The following is a 6,608-nucleotide window of genomic DNA, read 5'->3' on the forward strand; positions in this document are numbered from 1 at the left end:
TGTGATTGCAGAGATGCCGCATAGTGTCCAACCTCCCCTGTGAAAGCAGATCTGATCAGTTAGAGATTTGTCTCAGAAGCTTTCAAAACCACTCAAAGAAAAAACTTGCACCTTTTCTCTGGGTTAACTGCCTTACAAGAGAATGATGTCCTCCTTGGACATCCCAAACCACTTCTGGCCATTGCTTGTTTTTCCATTGCCTACTACCAGGAGTTTAGTTCTGTGGTGTTTGTAAACTCCTTCAAGTAGCTGTAGGCTGCTACTCTGTGACCCCTTAAGATCTTCATCAGACAGTACCAGCTCCTTCAGCCTCTTCATGAAGCAATTTAGATCCTGGGCATCTTGGTAGACCTTCATACCTCTTGGATTGGGGAAGCACCAACCTGGACTTTTGTCTAAGCAGGGCTTCATCATCATGAAGCAGAGGGGGTCACTAATTTTCCTCAGTATGCTGACCATGCTCCTAATGTAGGCCACCGTATTGTCTACTTGTGGATGGAAGCTGTTGCTCGTTTTGGACTTAAATTTCACATTATCCCAGGTTCTTTTCAGCAGAGTTGAATTCCCAATCCATATCTCTCATATCTGGTACCAATGGAAGGGCTGATTCTGCCCTAAGAGCAGGGATGTGCATTTCTCCTGGAATTTCTTAAGGCTTTTATCAGCCTAATCCTTAAGTTTCTCAAAGGCCCTCAGAACTGGAGCTCTATTGTTTAGTATGTCAGTCACCTGCCTTAACCTTATCTAAAAATAAGCTGATGGTACATCCTGTCCACGTTTTTGATGACAGTAATGAACCATGTAGGCCCTAGCATCTCCCCCATAGAAAATTCAGCTTGTTGTAAGCCTTCAGGCAGATTATCAAGGATCAATTGCTACCCACTGAGCCCAGCAGTCCAGACAGTTTTCCATTCATCTAAGAGCTATGTTCATGTTATATTTCCTCAGCATGAGAGTGAAAATGTTGTGGAAAATTATTTTAAAAGTCGTACTGAAGTCAAAATCTATTATGTCCATTGCTTGCTCCTCCATTTCATCATAGGATGAAATCAGGTTGGTGAGGTGTCGTTTGTCCTTCATAAATACCAGCTGTTCTTGATTGCCTTCTTATCCCTCTTTCCACTAGAGCTTCATCAACTTTCTATCCACATCTTACAGTCTTGGTGGCCACAAGCTGAATCTTTCTGGTTTCTGAACAGTTGTCAACTACCTTCTCACCTAAGGCAATCATAAAAATATCAGACTTTCATTTTCATTTTAAACAAGATGCTGTGTCTAGTTCAACAGTGCTACTTTTAGAGCTAGCTAATAGCAGATATTTTGTCTTTTAACCTTCCCTAAAGGTTTCTATTCAGTGTAGATGTTTAGAATATGTAGCTCTTTAAACTGAGTAACTCCTTGGCTTTTGCAGGATCTTTAACAATTCTTTAACATGGATAAAGCTTGTACAACATAGAGGAAGGAGGTTTGGTTTTCAATTTTATAGTGTGATAATCTGTTTGCCGCTGGTGTCCTAGAAATAAATTTTTGTAATCGATTCTTCTGTGACATTAATAAGGCTGGCCCACAATCCCCAGCCTTGTCCATTAAGTTTAGAGAATGCCATCAAAATCAGCATGCCTGCATATAGTTTTCTGTTGCACTTAAGATCTCTGCTCCATTTGAAGCCTTTGGAGACCTGAAGTTTCCAATGGCATTTGTAAGGGCAGAAAGCCACTAGGTAATGGTATGCTGAACATGGCAACATCATTTATCGTATTGATAGAAAACAATTTTCTAGGCATCAGCTATACATAATGTCTTGGATTACTTCTTTCAAAGTGTAATACATTTCTTTAAGTACATACATTAAAGCACACTGTTTATGTGGATGAAACGTACCTGTGAGATGTACATTATGCAGCACTTGTGATTCTTTTTAATTTTTATGCAAACAGAACTGCTTATTTACAAAGGTTTTCTATCTTGTTATTCTGGAACTGTACCAGAGGTCCAGTTTATGAGTATTTCCAAGTACTCATCATATACATTGCATGTAGTGTTAAATATATAGAACCTCTGTAGGGCTGGAGGACTGTGATATAATGCAGATTCTTAAAACCAGACATGATTTTGTTCTTGACTACATTGTCCGAAAAGAGCAACAAATTCAGGATGCCCAGCTCCTTGCAATTGTAATCCACTTTTTTATTTTATTAAGAAACATTAGCAAGGATATTCCAATTCTCTCCACAGGATATTAAGATGATGTTAAGGCTTAAGTCTCAATCTTCCATCAGTGTCAGATGGCTTTCTTTCCCCATCTTTCTCTGCAACAGGTGCAATTCGTAAAGAGAAATGCCCAATCCCTTACTGCCGTTGAGTAATTAGTATTTAGTAGCGGGAGATGGCGCACTTGGCTCACACATCTCTGCTTCAATCTTGTTTGCTACTCCCAAGTGCCTGGCTAAAAGTATGCTTTAAAGCCTTCAAGAAAAAGCAGCAATGAAAAGAAGGTGTTTTACATACTTTGTACTGTGATATGAAAATTATCTCTACAAATGCCAGGTGACTGGTGACAGAATCTTTAGCCACTTTTAAGGTGGATCTTAATCACCTTGAGCTTTCCTCGGTGTAATGCCAGTCTTAGTGCTTGAAATCTTGAAAACTCTTGTGTGTTGTGCCAGTATGGACTTAGAAAGCCTTACACTGGTGAAATACCCTGAGAAAACATAATTAATTGATTGGGTTCATTTGTTACTTTCTGAGAGAAGAAAAAAAAAAAAAAGAAAAAAAGAAGAGGTGTGTAGCTCAGTAGAGGCATTAGGATGATTGCGTATCACAGACCTAAGCAGGAATAATAACACTGATGTTTTCTTTATGAGAAAACATATCGACAAACACTTGGTAGACACTACAAAGGATCATTTCAGTTCTCCAAACTGTGTTATATCTTACTTCATATAACGCAATCGTAGCAATGATGTAAAAGTAGCTAGTGAAAACCTGTTGCAGGAATCCTTAGCAATGACACAGTCAAGACCAAACAGATGTAGGAGGAATGCCTGTGTTCAGACTTTTAATTCCAAATAGGCAAATGAGAAGTAGTGACTGCAGCTAAAGGCGTGAGAAACCTTCATGTTGGCTTCCTTAATGGAAGCTGCCACAGAGGTCAGTAGATACAACCCACCCTGTGTCACAGTGTCAGCACACCTGTCAAATCTTACAGGATGTGTTAGGAGATCATCCACCTGCCCCCCCACTCATGCCTGCCTGAAGTGATCTCCATCATCATTTATGGAGTTTTCCCTGCTATAGTTCTGCGCTTCAGGATGGCTGTGCTCTGCAAGTCACCTGCACAGAGCTGGGGAACATTGCGGGCTGGAGTCAGATATTGCCAGCGTAGGTGACCTGTAAGACCATCACAAAAAAGAGAAATGTTCTCCTCATTGCTGTTGCATAACATCATTGTGATTTAAGAGCACATTTTCTGTCTGAATCCTTAGGACTAGCCTATCTTTGTGCAGATGTAACAGGTCCAAGGAGCCAGGAGCAGAACTTTAGAACAGAACGTTTAACAGAAGAAAAACAAAAAAGTCAGTTTAAAAGCAAATCTTACACGAACAGAACATTTCAAATGTAAAAAGGCATCTGAATTAGAGGATGAGGTCATGGCACCTGATTAACATCATTTGATCTTCAGCTATTGAAAAGTCACTGGAGTTCTCAGAGAGTGGAAGCTTTCAAACCTTAAATGAAACCACAAGCCTGGCTTAGAAAAAAACTGCTAAACTGAAAACAACTTGCCTTGCTTCAGTAATTGTCTTTTTCTCTCTGCTGCTGGGGGATGCATCCAAATCAGGATTTAGAAATCCCCTGCGTTTCAGTATAACAAAGAAGGAAGGCAAAACTGCATGAGTGTACCTCAGATGCTACCTGAGAGAGGCATACAGCATGTGAAACTTGTTGTTTTGAGATAGAAGAAAGATACTCAAGGATTTCTGTTTTTGTTTTGTTTTGTTTTGTTTTTTAATACCTTCACTGTTGTTCTGCCTTTTTAATTTTTTTTAGGAGGGAAAAAAATAAAGAAGCTCCCTCTTAACCACAAGACCCACTGAGACCCTGAGATGTACCCCCTGACAACATTTGATAAGAAAGCAAGAGGGAGGGAGGGAGTTATAGTCACATTTGTTTATTTTCTGAAGTTGTATTTGTTTTAATATGAATGACTAATGAACACTTCTAATGAAGTAAACTTTTGTTGAAGTTTAAGTCTTGCTTTGGAGCAACTAGCAAAATCATAACAGACCAAACTTGATCTTCTAGAATTCTCTAAGGGAAAGCAAGGTGAAAGGAAACTTTATATGATATAATTGTGCCCTTTGACATTGAAAACACCAAGAGCAACATGAAATCACATGTAAAAAAAAAAAAGAATCTGTTGGCTACCTCTCATTTCTTTTCAGTTAAAAAGCATATACTGTTTTCACTTATCATACTTCAGTGAATTTTTAGGGGATTTTTACGGTCCCTTGCTACTGTCAACAGTTAGTAAAGTAAATAGCAAGCAGATCAAAATTAAAGAATTTATTTCCTGTCTCTAATGTCCTGATGGTCAGTTTGCTCAAAGGGCTTTTCTGTGCTCCTTAGAAAGTATTAACCAGTATACACAAGGATTATTTCTTTCTATTTTTTTTTGTAATTAAGCAACAACGACAACAAAAAGAAACCAAAACCAATCATTTAAGAGTCACGATATTATTTCAGTTGTTCTATCTGGAGCAAAGCAATATTTAGAAATATGGAAAAGCAGTGAATATTCCTGTTTGTCCCTATTTCCCAAGTCAAGCTTTTAGGTACTGCACGTTCATATAATAGCATATGGATCCTGCTTAAAGCCTGCTTCACTTTCAGCAGTCTTCCAATTGCCAGCCCGGTCAGGCCCTGCTTAGCTTTCAGAATCAGATTTGATCAGGCATGAAACAATGTAAAGAAAAATAAACCTTCAAAGGCACTCTGAATTGTAGTGTAACATTCTTTTTTTTTTTTTTTTTTTCTGATGACATAGGAAAAAAAAACAAAATGGAAGCTTTATCACAGCTTCGCTTCCTGTTGAGTTCCCCCACCCACCCTTATTACTGTGAGCAACATTTTTCAAAATAAAGGCACCCTGACTTGTTTGTTATTTTAGGCTCTGAGAAGAAGGTCAGACTGGGAACACTGTCCAAATATATGCCTCCAGCCCCATTAAGGACCTGTAAGCACACTTATCTCCATCCGCTGTAAAGCAATTCACAGTCTTCCAGGGAGAGCTCATGATATCACTCAGCTTTGCATATACATAAGTGTATCTGCTCATACATCTTTGCAAGACCTGGATCTGCTTCATTCCTTTTGGTTCTCACACAGGAAGAGGAGCATGCAGTAGCTGCAGCCTCTCTCCTCCCTTTTGCCAGACTATTATTTGGCAGACAAGGGAGTGCCTGCCTGGGGGTCTGCAGCCCTGAGGCCACTGTGCCCCACTGTGGGGCTGCAGGCTGGAAGGAGATTGCTAAAGGCACAGTCCCTGGCAGCAGCTCAGGGCGATGGCCCCTCCTCTTTCATGTGATTGATGCATCTCGTGTGCTAATTAAAAAAAAAGTCCATTCGCTATTTTTGTCCAAACATTTGAGCTCCTCAGATATCCCAGAAAGAAACACATCAGCTCCAGGCACTCTCTTGCTAATCCAAGGAAACCTTTTGCACGGGCCTCTGCTTTCTAACCTGAGACAGATTTTAATTATCCATTATTTTGTCTTCCTCTCTGTGAGCCTACAGCTGAATTCATTGTGCCACCCAGCACATTAGTCAATCATCACAGCTTATGGAGCACTCTACTCTACATCTTGGCTTCAGTGTCATTCATGTGCACTGAATGGAGACAGCAAGCAGTTTCAAGACGCTGGGCAGATTTAAGCATGCTAGGGCCTGTCTGCCTGAATAGTAAATAGCTTTGCTGACATTTAAGCCGCACATGGCTTGATGTTAGGTCAAACAAAAATGTCACACTATAATCACTTTTTAAATAGCTGTTTCCGGCTCAGTTAGTACTGTATAGCTCCAGAAGAGAAAGCACTTACAAGCTGACAGACAGAAAGAGGAACCGTCTGCATAGGATGTTTGCCTAATCCCATCTCTGCCCTTGCCTGTCAGACTCCGAGGCTTAGTTTGTTTTTAAAAAAAAATATCTGTGTATACAGTTTAATGCCACCACACTTTTCAGCTGGGCAGACTCTAAAGACAACCTGCGAATCAGCTCAGGGAGCGCCTTTGATGTAGTGTGAGGGGTCTGGGCAGCCAGTGAGGTACTGGGCCCTCAGCAGCCCTTGGCATCAAGGCTGGTACAAGGTCACAGCACTGCTGAGGTGCTACTGCTTGGAGGGTACTTAGAGGTAAAATCCTAATGAGCTCTGACAGCAGAAATTGTGAGAGTTCTCACATTTCTGAGCACCACTCCTTCAATTAGACTCTGCCTCTGAAACGCCCTGTGGAGGCTGTGGACCACAAGGGAAGCCATGCAAGACTTACTTCCTCTCCCAGCCACTTCAGCTCAGTGGCTGAAATTAGATGGTATGATTGCCTCCATACCA

This window comes from Tympanuchus pallidicinctus, unplaced genomic scaffold (genome assembly GCF_026119805.1).
Source record: "Tympanuchus pallidicinctus isolate F22 unplaced genomic scaffold, pur_lepc_1.0 scaffold1, whole genome shotgun sequence".
In the NCBI taxonomy this organism is placed as follows: Eukaryota; Metazoa; Chordata; class Aves; order Galliformes; family Phasianidae; genus Tympanuchus; species Tympanuchus pallidicinctus.